The following is a 15674-nucleotide window of genomic DNA, read 5'->3' as shown; positions in this document are numbered from 1 at the left end:
CAAACACTGGACAAGCCAGATGCTTCACAGATGTAAACTATTTAAGGCAGTCTGATAAACCTCAAGTTGATTTCCAAACTGTATCAAGGGTTGATGGAGGCTTTTCCAGATAGAAGCTATTGATGATGATGAATGTCTGAGATGATGTTCATATCATCTCAGACATCAATTACTGTAGTTTAAGACCATCCATAGAACGTTCTATATGCCAGTGAAACTGAATAACATGCACTCAGAAATGTAATTTCTCTGCTGGAGGTGTAAAACACAAAAGGGGACATGTTTATGTTATGGCCTTGTGAAGAAGGTTGGCTGAATTCCGGCAAAAAGTATGTTGCTTTATATTAGCATGTCTACAGATTCTCCCTTCTCACTGTTTTTGTTTGCTTGGAAATGTTGATACTGGAAAATGTGTAACCAAGCATTTTATAGCGTCTAAGAAATGCATTGCCATTAATTAGAAGGTTGGTTATGTCACAATGGACGGCAGAAATGTCAAGTTATGTATCACTAGATTTGATCTATTACAAGATTAAGGGTATACTGGGCAACTTTCATAAGGTCTGGATGACTTATATGAAATACAGTAGGATTAGTCTGTACTGAAAACATGCGCACGTCAGAGGAGATATCTATTTAGGCAATTGCTAGAGTCCTGGGGGTCTGCTGTCCTGTGGGTTGTCACTCTGGCCTTGGCCTAACACACCCGCAACCAATAATGAATGTTTAACTAAGATCCTAAAGCTGAGTGGGGTGTGTTGGTTTGGGGCGCTACAGGGTGGTGGACCCCTAAGGACAGAACGGGGTGACCCAGCTATATTGTGTGCAAGTAAAAATAGCTCTACAGTACTATTAGGGCTATTAGATGAATTACGTGGACAATGTGCTGTTTCTGTGTGTTAAGTGCAAAACTTTAAAAGTGCAACTTCAATGGAAATGTCTATTCTATTATCTGTACTTTTATGATTGTACTAGGTTTCCTATGGAAGATACTGTATACACTCCAATAAGTGCTCACATCATCTATAAATGCTTTACCAACATGTATAATTGCTGATAGAATACCTTATTTTAAAGTGGCAGACATATGAACACTTATTAATACGTTACCAATATTTATAACTGGCAAAAAATTGCTTAAATTAAATTCTAAATTCACAGACCATTATCAAATGAGTTAACATTTATAACTTCTGAAAAAACACCTAAAAATGCATTTACATTTTTACATTTTAGTCGACGCTCATATCCAGAGCGATTTACAGGAGAAATTACAGTTAAGTGCCTTGCTCAAGGGCACACTGACAGATTTTTACACTAGTCGGCTCGGGGATTCAAACCTAAATTTGCAAAAATAAGTCCTCCATCCAACGCTATTGGAATTTTAAATGCATCCGTCCAGGGGTGCAAATTTGGTTTTCGAGGTGGGGGGACATAACGGTGAATGTACACTAGATAGTGGTAAATTGCCGTGTGCCGCTTAGGCCGCCCATTGCGACTCGCTTGTGGGCGTGCTGGCAGCATATGGCAACATGTTCGATTGTGCGTCAAGAATTCACCATGTCAAGTTTCAAGTGGTATTTACAGTATGTATTAATTTGTGATGCTATCCTTGATATGATCCTGTTATTGTCACATCTACACATGAACATATGTGTGCCCATGCATCTATCAATCCAATGTTATCATGATTTCTTATCAGGGATATTATACTTTAGTAATCCACAATGACCTGGTGATGTAAAAGTCGAATAATTACATTGTCCTCCATATTCCTACTGTAACTGGAGATTCCTTCAAAACGATTGCCTACAGTTAACGTGTAGGGCACTGCAAGTTTGGGTGACCAGGGCCATCTGGGACTGCCTCCTGGAGGAATTCAAGTGTGTGAAGACTACTTGTCTCCTGCATAACTTCATGAGGATGGACACAAGGGGATCTGTAGCTCACCGCCGTGTGCCAGAGGAGAAGTCTGCTTTCCCAGCAATGTCCGACAATCCTTTTCGACCTCACCCCCAAATGTTCAGCCACCCTTCCTCCACCCATTAAGGTGGGCCCAGCCATGTCTATTAACTTCTTCAGGCTATGGGGCAGTATTCGGAAGGATGTTTCAAGGATGGGGTCCAACCACGCAGCAAGAGAGGCAATCCGTGTGCAGGAGCTCTTCACCTCCTACTTCTTTGAAGAGGGTGCTGTTCCCTGGCAACACCATAGACTACAATATGCACAACCAAAGTCTCTTTTTAGAGCCATTCACATTGCAATGAGAGTATTCTTCCATTTACTTAGCTATGTCAACTGCATTTATTCAATTCCCAGTTTCTCTCCCTATGATTCCTACTTCTCAGGTGAGGGTGCTGTTTAGGTAAGGGTGTGACGTCTGCACATAAACAAAACAGGCTATTTTAAATCACCCATATTGAAAAAATGTAGAACAATTAGACACCCTATAACCCACACCTACACACTCATATATCAATCTAATTGATGGATTGTGTTGTGCAGGCTCAGGTGTATAACTCTGGCTCCTTCCACCTTTAAAGAATCGGCAAGAGGGCCAACCATGGAGAATAGTAAGAGACTTCATTATTTCTATAACTACGCTATATTGTTTGTCCTCGTCTGTCCGTTGATGTTTTTCAGCATAAAGTACTCTGCAGCCACTTAGTGTGGTGTGGACACCAGATGAGGCCACACACACAGATTCCTGTTGAACAGTGTGTCTTTAACTACCTTCTTTTCTCAATAACAGTCTCTCTCACTTCTACCCTCTCTCCTCTTCTCCCTAAATCCTCTAGGTTATATCAGCTGTGTCGGTGAACCCCTCCCGCATCTGAACTGGCTACATAGAGGGCACATCATGATCAGAGGTGAGAGGTCACTTGGTCGGGTCAACAGGAAGTATTATTAAAGAGATGTTTTGCATTGAAATACAGATAAAAATGCAGTAGTCCCAGAGTTAATGATCCCAGGTCAGTTGTGCATGTCACCTCCTGAGGATTATGATGACTAACAATGTTAGAATAAAAAATAAAAATACAAGGCTTAAACATGCTCTCACTCTCTCCATCTGCAGATATGTTTTGATGAGTGGGAGGATGCCAACCCCCAGTCCCATCATCACCACCTCACCCGCTCTTAAGATGACCTTCGGGCCAAATAGAGACACTTGTGTAATTGTGATAAACTGAGAGAATATTTGGGTAGCACTGATTCATTAATCATGTGCTGCCTTCCCTGCTCCTATGTTCATACCTCTTTCCCTTTGTCTTTTACACCTCTCGCTTCCTCTTTCTTCCCCTGTTTTTATCATCCACAACAGATGTGCATTGATGTACAGATTGAACTTGTATTTAAAATATTACAAGCATATTTATAATGCATGTATTTATAATACTTGGATAATGAACTTCTTTCAATAAAGCGTTTCACATTCTCTACTGGTTGAAATTAAGTCCCTCATTTGATGAAATACTACACCTATCCTGTGTTTATCAGATCAATGCAGATGAAGGGCATTAGATATTGAGATGAACTGGTTTTAGAGTATTTACATGATGCATAGGAAGTGGAGTGTACTGTTTAAAAAATATATATTTCTGTATATATTAATTACAAATCAGTCTTTAAAACTTCTACTTCATCACAATCCCGGATCCGGGAGCACCCCCATCAGTAAAAAAGCTGACTAGCATAGCCTAGCATAGCGTCACAAGTAAATACTAGCATCTAAATATCATTAAATCACAAGTCCAAGACACCAGATGAAAGATACACATCTTGTGAATCCAGCCATCATTTCTGATTTTTAAAATGTTTTACAGGGAAGACACAATATGTAAATCTAACCACGTTAGCAAAAGACACAACTTTTTTTACTCCACCATTTTTTTCCTGCATAGGTAGCTTTCACAATTTCGACCAAATAAAGATATAAATAGCCACTAACCAAGAAACAACTTCATCAGATTACAGTCTGAAAACATATTTATTGTATAGCATATGTTTTGTTAGAAAAATGTGCATATTTCAGGTATAAATCATAGTTTACCATTGCAGCCACCATCACAACTCTCACCAAAACAACTAGAATAACTACAGAGACCAACGTGAATTACCTAAATACTCATCATAAAACATTTCCGAAAAATACACAGCGTACAGCAAATGAAAGACAACGATCTTGTGAATCCAGCCAATATTTCAGATTTTTTAAGTGTTTTACAGCAAAAACACAATATAGCATTATATTAGCTTACTACAATAGCCAACCACACAACAGCATTGATTCAAGCCAACAATAGCGATAACGTATAAACCAGCAAAAGATATACATTTTTTCACTAACCTTCTCAAACTTCTTCAGATGACAGTCCTATAACATCATATTACACAATACATATAGAGTTTGTTCGAAAATGTGCATATTTAGCAGCACAAATTGTGGTTATACAATGACAATAGTAGCCAAGCTGCCAACAATATGTCGGGAGAAATCTTGGGAGAGGCACCTATTCTAATCAGTAACTAATCATAAACTTGACAAAAAAATACAGGTTGGACAGCAAATGAAAGATACATTAGTTCTTAATGCAATCGCTGTGTTAGATTTTTAAAATTAACGTTACTACGACATACAGCGTGGGTTAAAACGAGACCTCACCGAAATTAATGGCGGAATAGTATTTTTACATTTTCCAACAGAACAACGAATTAACATCATAAATACTTCTTACTTTTTGATGAGCTCCCATCAGAATCTTGGGCAAGGTGTCCTTTGTCCAAAAGAATCGTTGCTCGGTTGTAGATTGTCGCCTTCAACGTTGGAATTAGCAGTAAACATTAGCCATGTGGCAAAGACGTGCCCAACTCACTAAAACGCAGCATAAATAAATATCCGAAAATCGCAATATAATGATATAAACTGATATAACTCGGTTTAAAATAACAACATTATGATGTCTTTAACACCTATATCGAATAAAAACAGAGCCGGATATATCTAAGGGCTATAAAGGGAGCTTTCTATAACGACACCCAGAGGTCCTTTCTGCGTCCTGGCAAAGTGAACAAAGGACGGACCCCACGTTCCCAGCCCATTTATAAGCTCTCAGATCTGCCTAGCAACTCCATTTCAACCAATTCTCACTATTCGCTGACATCCAGGGGAAGGCGTATGCAGTGCATCTCAACCAATAGAAGACAGGCAAATTTATAAACCGACCTCAGAACAGCCAGCAGAATTCAGCATTCTCACATCCTCATAGGAAAATTGCTCTAACTCCAGTTCTGTTTTACTCACAGATATAATTCAAACGGTTTTAGAAACTAGAGAGTGTTTTCTATCCAATAGTAATAATAATATGCATATTGTACGAGCAAGAATTGAGTACGAGGCAGTTTAATTTGGGAACGAAATTATTACAAAGTGCCAACATCACCCCCTATTGAGTGTGAAATCCTGTCTGTGAAATCCTAGTGAAATCCTGTTTCTAGTCTATTAGTTACAATGTGTAATCATTGATGTCCCAGAACCGAGATTGGTAAACACTGTTGAAGTGTATAATTGTAAATGTACAGGCTACAATGTGGGGATCTCATGAATGGTAATGGTAACTACATGTATATACGACGTTGAGTGTGAGGTTATTTTCCTGACACCACACTCCGAGGGCCCTCACCTCCTCCTCACCTTTGGTCTGTGTTTGAGCTATAGCTACATGGGAGGTATCAAGTGAATCCTTAGGTTGGTAGGGAAAATGTTATCTGATGATGTTGGCAAAGTTTCATCAAATTTAAATTTTTGAGAGACTGAATGCAGTAGTTAGAAAAACAGCTTCTTAAAAACAAACTGAAATCAAAATCAGGAATGGGCAATGATTTAAATAGCTTCAGTAGGTTTTTGTTATAACTCATTGCTATTTAAGTTGTTGTTTCAAATTTAAGGAGGGGGGGCTGAACATCCTGATTTGCCTGAACATCCTGATTTTTCAGCCTGGTCATGACTGAAGCCAAACGAGAGTAGTCTTGGAGGGGGGTTAATGTGTGTGTCCCTTGTGTGTGTTTGCACATGGCAAGAGTTTGTACATTCACTCTGACAAAACAGTACACAGTTACAGTCACTCAACATTCTACGTGACCTGAAACAGTCTAACCAGGTATTGTGAAGTCAATAAATTACACAATGTAAATGTGACAATATTTTCATGTTGCACACCTTTTAGTTGTCTCATTAAATGCTTTCAATATGTGTACATGCATTTCTAAAATGTATGGTTGGTTTGAGGTTTTTAAGTCATTGTAATTTGGAGCTATTGACATTTAAAAATATTGTCCCATGTACATTCTGTAATTTACTGATGATCCCTAACTAGCCCCATAGGGATATCAAATGTCAAACCAAATTGACCCTGGGCATTACGATCAGGCCGAGTGCAGCTGCGCTCTGAATTGATGATTACTTGGGTCCTGCCAGCTGTGGGCAGGATTGAAATAAACCCAGCAACCCAAGGAAAACAGTTATGGTTCCCTTCATTCCTTTCATCTCGCCAAACTCCGTTTTGGATGAGACTGACTTTATTACCCAAATGATCCTATTTGCACTTTGTAGTACATTTTTGACACTAGCATAAATATTTCTCACTCATATCGATGCCATATAGGCCGTTTTCAAAAAGAGAAGTTGCTTTTTAGTGGTAGTTGCTCTTTAAAGTACATTTTGAGATATTAGCATAAAAACATATGATGATAGACATGCACCCTCTGTTTTCGTGTTTGTTAACGCAATTTTCCAAATGTTATTAATGAGCATAAGCAATAACACTCAATGTAGCCACATGCCGCAATGCAGGTTTCTAGGCATAGACAGGCAGACATACAGGTAGCTAGTCAGATGAAGGTCATTAGTGTTAAGATCTTTTCACAGGAAAACCTTTATAATCATGATTTTCTTGCTGCTGATAGACACATAGACAAAGACACACACAAAGCAAGCCATCAAAACTCCATTACCAGTTTCAAATTCATAGAACAAGGTGAGGTGGGTCCATGATTGGCATAAAGACCGACAGACAGACAATTTTAGCATGATGAGCAACGAGAAAGACCTTTGCAAAAGCCTCACCATGTAGTTTTTTTTTTCACCTTTATTTATTAACCAGGTAGGCTAGTTGAGAACAAATTCTAATTTCCAACTGCGACCTGGCTGAGATAAAGCAAAGCAGTGCGACACAAACAACAACACAGAGTTACACATGGAATAAACAAACATACAGTCAATAACACAAAAGAGAAAAAAAGTCTATATACAGTGTGTGCAAATGAGGTAAGTTAACCTGTTTGGGCTGCAAACCCGATGTCGGAACGAAAATGACAACAGCTGCAGGGCGCGAAATTCAAAATCTATTTTTTAAAAATATTTAACTTTCACACATTAACAAGTCCAATACAGCATTTGAAAGATAAACATCTTGTCAATCCAGCCAACATGTCCGATTTTTTAAATGTTTTACAGAGAAAACACCACATATATTTATGTTAGCTCACCACCAAATACAAAAGTGGACAGACACGTATGATTATGATTATGATGTATGAATTATGATTCAAGTAGCATGCACAAGCCAACCGAAATAACCTAAAACCAACCTAAAGAACCCAGAAAAAACTACCTCAGATGACAGTCATATAACATGTTACACAATAAATCTATGTTTTGTTCATAAAATGTGCATATTTTAGCTATAAATCAGTTTTACATTGATGCTACCATAAATGCTACAGCCTGAAATCAGACGGGAGTAGCCAGAGAAAATACAGACACCAACGTCAACTACTAATTACACCTCATAAAACATTTCAGAAAAACATATGGTGGATAGCTAATGAAAGACAGATATCGTGTGAATAGAGCCAATATTTCCGATTTTTGAAGTGTTTTACAGCGAAAACACAATATATCGTTATATTAGCTAACAACATAAGCTAGCATAAGGCAGCATTGATTCTAGTCAAGCGCTAGCCTAGCACAGTTAGCACAGTTAGCATAGAACAGTTCGACAGATATATGAAAAAGCATCCCAAATTGGGTCCTTATCTTTGTTGATCTTCCATCAGAATGTTGTAACGGGGTCCAATGTCCAGTACAGTCTTTAGTTGGGTTCCAGAACGAAATATTTCCCTCTTTGGTTAGCAAGCACCACGGCTGTGCGGCGCTAATCTTTCTGTCTTCAAAAAATTCTTCCAAAACATCACGTCTAAAGTCCAGAATAAATTGCAATAATATAATTAAAGTATATTGAAAAAAACATACTTTAGGATGATTTTGTGACATGTATCAAATAATATCGTAGCAAGAGATCATATTCACCGTTATCGAGCTTCTTCCAGGAGCCGAGTCTAAATTCTGCCTCGCGCCCGGAATTTTTTTTTAACTGCGCAGGTCTCACAAGAAGGTGTGGTATTCAGTCCATGGACGAGATATTCGACTGCTTTCAAGTCTCACTTCCGCATTACGTCCAGATGAAGGCGTATGACGTGTTTCTACGGTCCTAAGTGTCATGACCTTGTATAGACAAGGTCTTAAAGAGACACATTGCATTTTGGAAATCTCAATTCAGCTGGGAAAATGGCTGTAAAAATAGTTCTGTTCGACTTAGAGAAATAATTCAAACCTTTTTAGAAACTATAGACTGTTATCTATCCAACAGTAGTAAATATATGCATATTGTAAAATAAAAAATTTCTTAAGAGGCCGTTTGAAAATGTGCACATATTTTCCAGTTTTTTCAATATTCACCCTGCAGCCTGAAGAAGATAAGGGAGGTAAGGCAATAAATAGGCCATAGGGTGAAATAATTACAATTTAGTAATTTAACACTGGAGTGATAGATGTGCAGAAGATGAATGTGCAAGTAGAGATACTGGGGTGCAAATGAGCAAAAACATAAATAACAGTATGGGGATGAGGTAGTTGGACAGCCTATTTACAGATGGGCTATGTACAGTTGCAGTGATCTGTGAGCTGCTCTGTCAGCTGGAGCTTAAAGTTAGTGAGGGAGATATGGGTCTCCAGCTTCAGTGATTTTTGCAATTCGATCCAGTCATCGGCAGCAGAGAACTGGAAAGAAAGGTAGCCAAAGGAGGAATTGGCTTTGGGGGTGACCAGTGAAATATACCTGCTGGAGCGCGTGCTATGGGTGGGTGCTGCTATGGTGACCAATGAGCTGAGATAAGGCGGGGCTTTACCTAACAGAGACGTATAGATGACCTGGAGCCAGTGGGTTTGGCGACGAATATGAACCGAGGGCCAGCCAACGAGAGCATACAGGTCGCAGTGGTGGGTAGTATATGGGGCTTTGGTGACAAAACGGATGGCACTGTGATAGACTGCATCCAATTTGCTGAGTAGAGTGTTGGAGGCTATTTTGTAAATGACATCGTCGAAGTCAAAAATCAGGCAGGATAGTCAGTTTTACAAGGGTATGTTTGGCAGCATGAGTGAAGGATGCTTTGTTGCAAAATAGGAATAGGATTCTAGATTTAATTTTGGATTGGAGATGCTTAATGTGAGTCTGGAAGGAGAGTTTATAGTCTAACCAGACACCTAGGTATTTGCTGTTGTCCACATATTCTAAGTCAGAACCGTCCAGAGTAGTGATGCTGGGCGGGCAGGTGCGGGCAGCGATCAGTTTAAGAGCATGCATTTAGTTTTACTTGCATTTAAGAGCAGTTGGAGGCCACGGAAGGAGAGTTGTATGGTATTGAAGCTCGTCTGGGGGCTGGTTATCACAGTGTCCTAAGAAGGGCCAGAAGTATACAGAATGGTGTCGTCTGTGTAGAGGTGGATTAGAGAATCACCAGCAGCAAGAGCGACATCATTGATGTATACAGAGATAAGAGTCGGCCCGAGAATTAAACCCTCTGGCACCCCCATAGAGACTGCCAGAGGTCCCAACAACAGTCCCCCCGATTTGACACACTGAACTCTGTCTGAGAAGTAGTTGGTAAACCAGGCGAGGCAGTCATTTGAGAAACCAAGGCTGTTGAGTCTGCCGATAAGAATGTGGTGATTAACAGAGTCGAATGCCTTGGCCAGGTTGATGAATACAGCTGCACAGTGTTGTCTCCTATCGATGGCGGTTATGATATCGTTTAGGACCTTGAGTGTGGCTGAGGTGCACCCATGACCAGCTCGGAAACCAGATTGCATAGCGGAGAAGGTACGGTGGGATTCTAAATGGTCGGTGATCTGTTTGTTAACCTGGCTTTCGAATACCTTAGAAAGGCAGGGTAGGATAGGTATAGGTCTATAGCAGTTTGGGTCTAGAGTGTCTCCCCCTTTGAAGAAGGGGATGACCGCGGCAGCTTTCCAATCTTTGGGGATCTCCGACGATACGAAAGAGAGGTTGAACAGGCTAGTAATAGGGGTTGCAACAATTTCGGCTGATAATTTTAGAAAGAGGGGGTCCAGGTTGTCTAGCCCTGCTGATTTGTAAGGTTCCAGATTTTGCCGCTCTTTCAGAACATCAGCTATCTGGATTTGGGTGAAGGAGAAATGGGGGAGGCTTGGGCAAGTTGCTGTGTGGGGTGCAGGGCTGTTGACCAGGGTAGGGGTGGCCAGGTGGAAAGCATTGCCAGCCGTAGAAAAATGCTTATTGAAATTCTCAATTATTGTGGATTTATCGGTGGTGACAGTGTTTCCTAGCCTCAGTGCAGTGGGCAGCTGGGAGGAGGTGCTCTTATTCTCTATGGACTTTACAGTGTCCCAGAACCTTTTGGAGTTTGTGCTGCAGGATGCAAATTTCGGTTTGAAAAAGCTAGTCTTTGCTTTCCTAACTGCCTGTGTATATTGGTTCCTAACTTCCCTGAAAAGTTGCATATTGCGGGGGCTATTTGATGCTAATGCCGTACGCCACAGGATGTTTTTGTGCTGGTCAAGGGCAGTCAGGTCTGGAGTGAACAACAGGCTATATCTATTTCTGGTTCTACATTTTTTGAATGGGGCATGCTGATTTAAGATTGTGAGGAAAGCACTTTTAAAAAGAATAACCAGAATAACTCATACTGACGGAATGAGGTCAAAATCCTTCCAGGATACAGGTCGATTAGAAAGGCCTGCTCACTGAAGTGTTTTAGGGAGCGTTTGACAGTGATGAGGGGTGGTCGTTTGACCGCAGACCCATTACGGACGCAAGCAATGAGACAGTGATCGCTGAGATCCTGGTTGAAGACAGCAGAGGTGTATTTGGAGGGCAGGTTGGTTAGGATGATATCTATGAGGGTGCCTGTGTTTACGGATTTGGGGTTGTACCTGGTAGGTTCATTGATAATTTGTGTGAGATTGAGGGCATCAAGCTTAGATTGTAGGATGGCCGGGGTATTAAGCATGTCCCAGTTTAAGCATGTCCCAGTTTAGGACACCTAACAGCACCAGCTCTGAAGATAGATGGGGGGCAATAAATTCACATATGGTGTCCAGGGCACAGCTGGGGGCAGAAGGTGGTCTATAGCAAGCGGCAATGGTGAGAGACTTGTTTCTGGAAAGGTGGAGTTTTAAAAGTAGAAGCTCAAATTGTTTGGGCACCTACCTGGATAGTAAGACAAAACTCTGCAGGCTATCTCTGCAGTAGATTGCAACTCCACCCCCTTTGGCAGTTCTATCTTTCTAGATTATTGTTATAGTTAGGGATGGCAATTTCATGGTTTTTGGTGGCCTTCCTAAGCCAGGATTCAGACATGGCTAGGACATCCGGGATGGCAGAATAAAGCAGTGAATAAAACAAACTTAAGGAGGAGGCTTCTAATGTTAACATGCATGAAACCAAGTCAACAAATGAGAGCGCCTGGAGAATGGGAGTGGAGCTTGGCACTGCTCGGCCTGGATTAACCTCTACATCACCAGAGGAGCAGAGGAGGAGTAGGATAAGGCTACGGCTAAGGGCTACAAGAACTGGTCGTCTAGTACGTTCGGAACAGAGGGTAAAAGGAGCAGGTTTCTGGGCGCGGTAGAATAGATTCAATGCATAATGTTCAGACAAAGGTATGGTAGGATGTGAATACAGTTGTGGTAAACCTAGGCATTGAGTGATGATGAGAGAGGTATTGTCTCTAGAGACATCAATTAAACTAGGTGAGGTCACCGCATGTGTAGGAGGTGGGACAAGAGGGTTAGCTGAGGCATATTTAGCAGTGTAATAAGACAATAATCACTAACCAAAACAGCAATGGACAAGGAATATTGACATTAGGGAGTGTCATGCATAGCTGAGTGATCATAGGGTCCAATGAGTAGCTGGACGGGCTGGAGACACGGCAATTCAGACAATTAGCGGACCGGGGCTAGCAGGCTACCAGAAGGGCCTTAAGAGGGACGTTGCGACGGAAAAAGACTATTGTAGCCCCCTTCGTGTGGTTGGATCAGCAGGGGTCCGTGTAGTAAAAGGGTCCAGGCCAATTGGCAAAATAGGTACAGTAGCCCAAGAAATTGACTGATAGACCACTTCAGCTAACAGTCCTCTATGCTCTAGACAGCTAGCGGACCGCGGCTAGCAGGCTAGCAGATGGGCATTCAGGGGACGTCGAAGGAGCCTGTTGAAAAAATCCCTCGGGCGGATTACGTCGGTAGTCCAGTCGTGATGGATCGGCGGGGCTCCGTATCGGCAATAAAAGGAGTCCAGGCCAATTGGCAAAATAGGTATTGTAGCCCAAAGAGTGGCTGATGGACCTCTTCAGCTAGCCGGGAGATGGGCCTAGCATAGGCTAGCTCCAGGCTAATTGGTGCTTGCTTCGGGACAGAGACATTAGCCAGGAGAAGCCAATCGGATAGCAGCTAGCTAGCTGTGATGATCCAGGTGAAGAGGTTCAGAGCTTGCGGTAGGAATCCGGTGGTATGGAGAAAAAGGAGTCTGATAAGCTCTGGGTTGAATCACGCTGTGCAGACTGGCAGGAGTTGTCCGGGCTAAAGGTTAGCTGATGACCGCTAACAGTGGCTAGCTGACTACTGGCTTGGGGGTTCCGGTTCTAAAGTAAAGAAAATAGCAGATCCATACCGCATTGGGTGAGGCGGGTTGCAAGAGAGTATGTTGAAGTTGGGGTTAAGAAAAATATTGAACAAAAATATATGCGAAGAAAATATATATAAATATATATATATAAAGATATATACACAGAACACTACAAGACGAATACAAAAGACGCCTGACCAGTTAGGGCTTGAGTTATTGGCTCTTCACAAGCAGAATAATAAATCTGGAGCTTTTAACAGCAATTAAACTAGGTGCTGGCTACAGTAGGTGTTGGCTTATGATCAGGCTGGAAGAGAAATCCCTCCTGTACATAGAACAATTCAAAACACTTTATGTGCAAAGATGATGATGATAACTAACCAAAGATAGGACAGAAGGGGCTTTTACAATGGGAATGTTTTACGTAGCAATTATTATTTTGCAAACTGCATAGGGACTACAGTAATAAACACTGTACTAGCCATATCTCCAGTGAATCAGACTTGTGGTTCATGAAGAAGATTATTTTTAAATACAATATGGCAGAAAATCTAATGTGACGGACCTAATGGGTCCTGGAAGCAAATGTGTTCCTTATGATGATAAACACTGATATTCCAAGTTTCGTGGTTGTACTGTACATCAAACAGGGCGGCGAGGCTGAGCGTTAGACTTTGAATGCTTATTACAGAGCAGTTTTTTGTCTCACCCTAACTCTCTAGAAGGAAGTGCGTGACAAATGGTTTAGCAACCATGTGAAACTTTATCGATTCATAAAAGCTCTTTAGATTAATTATTATTTGAAATATTGTCCACAATAATGTCTATATTAAATTGTTTTTGCTTTAAGATAATGTTCATAGTGAACAAATTCTGTTTTTAGTTCATCTTTAAATTGATGGCAAGTTTTTCTGAATTAGCTCGCAAACTAAACCAACAAGAATTTTGGCTAATAATGTAGTCAGCAAACCAACACAGAACAGGACAAACAAAAATGCACACAACCATTTCCTCATTCACTCAACAGATTTTAGATCTTAAAATGGATTTACACACACGCTACCGGGACTCCGAGATACCAACTTTGAGACGTTGAAAGTATACACTGAGTGTACGAAACATTAGGAACACCTGCTCTTTCCATGACAGACTGACCAGATGAAAGCTATGATCCCTTATTGATGTCATTTGTCAAATTCACTTCCATCAGTGTAGACAAAGAGGAGGAAACAGGTTAAAGAAGGATTTGTAAGCATTAAGACAATTGAGACATGGATTGTGTATGTGTGCCATTCAGAGGGTGAATGGGCAAGACAAAACATGTAAGTGCCTTTGAATGGGGTATGGTAGTAGGTGCCAAGCGCAACAATGTGTGTCAAGAACTGCAATGCTGCTGAGTTTTTCACACTCAACAGTTTCTTGTTTGTATCAAGAATGGTCCACCATTCAAAGGACATCCAACCATCTTGAAATAACTGTGGGAAGCACTGGCGTCAACATCGGCCAGCATCCCTGTGGAACGCTTTTGCCACCTTGCAGAGTCATTATAAATAAGAATTTGTTCATAACTGACTTGCCTAGTTAAATAAAGGTTAAATCAAATAAATAATAATAATACTACCCATTTTACATTTCAACTTCAATGGGGTAGGGATGTCCCAAGGATCCCGGATAGCACTGACCAATTCGTGACTGAGCTGAGCCAACAGCCTTTCAACATCCACTGGCCTGAGCCATGGAACAAGTTAAAATAGAGGGGGCAAACTTATGTCTTTGTACCTCCACATTTTTAACCCAAAATTATAATTTCACTTATATTTTAGCTAGTCTGTATAAAAAAATATATCTCACCATTTTATAAATGGTTTATTTATTAAAAAGGAAACCGCACACTGCTCTTGATAGTATCACTGATATTTAATAAGCTTAGGTATCGGCCTCAAGTCCTTCTTCAGAGCTTTAGTGAATGTTTTGAAATTAGCACTCTTATGTAGACCTAGCCCCACCCACATCCGTTCCATGCATGGAAAAGGGTTGGAGGCAAAGGAAAAACAAACAAGTGCTGCCAAATATAACAATATGCATTTCACAAACACTACAAAAGTGTATAAATAAGACGCATTAAACACATCCATAAAACCACAATGAGGACATAGCAAGTTTTCATTAATCATTGGGTACATCGTACGAAAAGCATCAGAGTAATCTTAAATAGGGACATAATTCATGTTCAAATTCACAACATAACATACATAGGCATACATAGGAACGGATGTGGGTGGGGCTAGGTCTACATAAGAGTGCTAATTTAAAAAAAATCACAAAAGCTCTGAAGAAGGCCGTGAGGCCGATACCTAAGCTTATTATATCAGTGATACTATCAAGAGCAGTGTGCGGTTTCCTTTTTCCTTCATCTTGTTCAACTGTTGCCATGCACCTGCAAAAAGATTGCTCAGATGTGCGAGTGCCTTTTGAATTTTATAAATGGTTTATTTGCTTGATATGATTGCATTTTGCAACCCCGCTCCCCTGTTAGCCCAAGATGAATGCTTTTGGCACCTAAAGTTTTGCTTCACTACATGCTCTGCTGTTTTGACTGGTGCAGCTAAAAATCCCAAGTGTCTATTCTATAATGAAAAAGCACCCGCGGCTGTATCACTTCACATCCGG

Source organism: Salvelinus fontinalis, chromosome 3 (assembly GCF_029448725.1).
Source record: "Salvelinus fontinalis isolate EN_2023a chromosome 3, ASM2944872v1, whole genome shotgun sequence".
In the NCBI taxonomy this organism is placed as follows: Eukaryota; Metazoa; Chordata; class Actinopteri; order Salmoniformes; family Salmonidae; genus Salvelinus; species Salvelinus fontinalis.
This window is presented reverse-complemented; position numbering follows the sequence as displayed.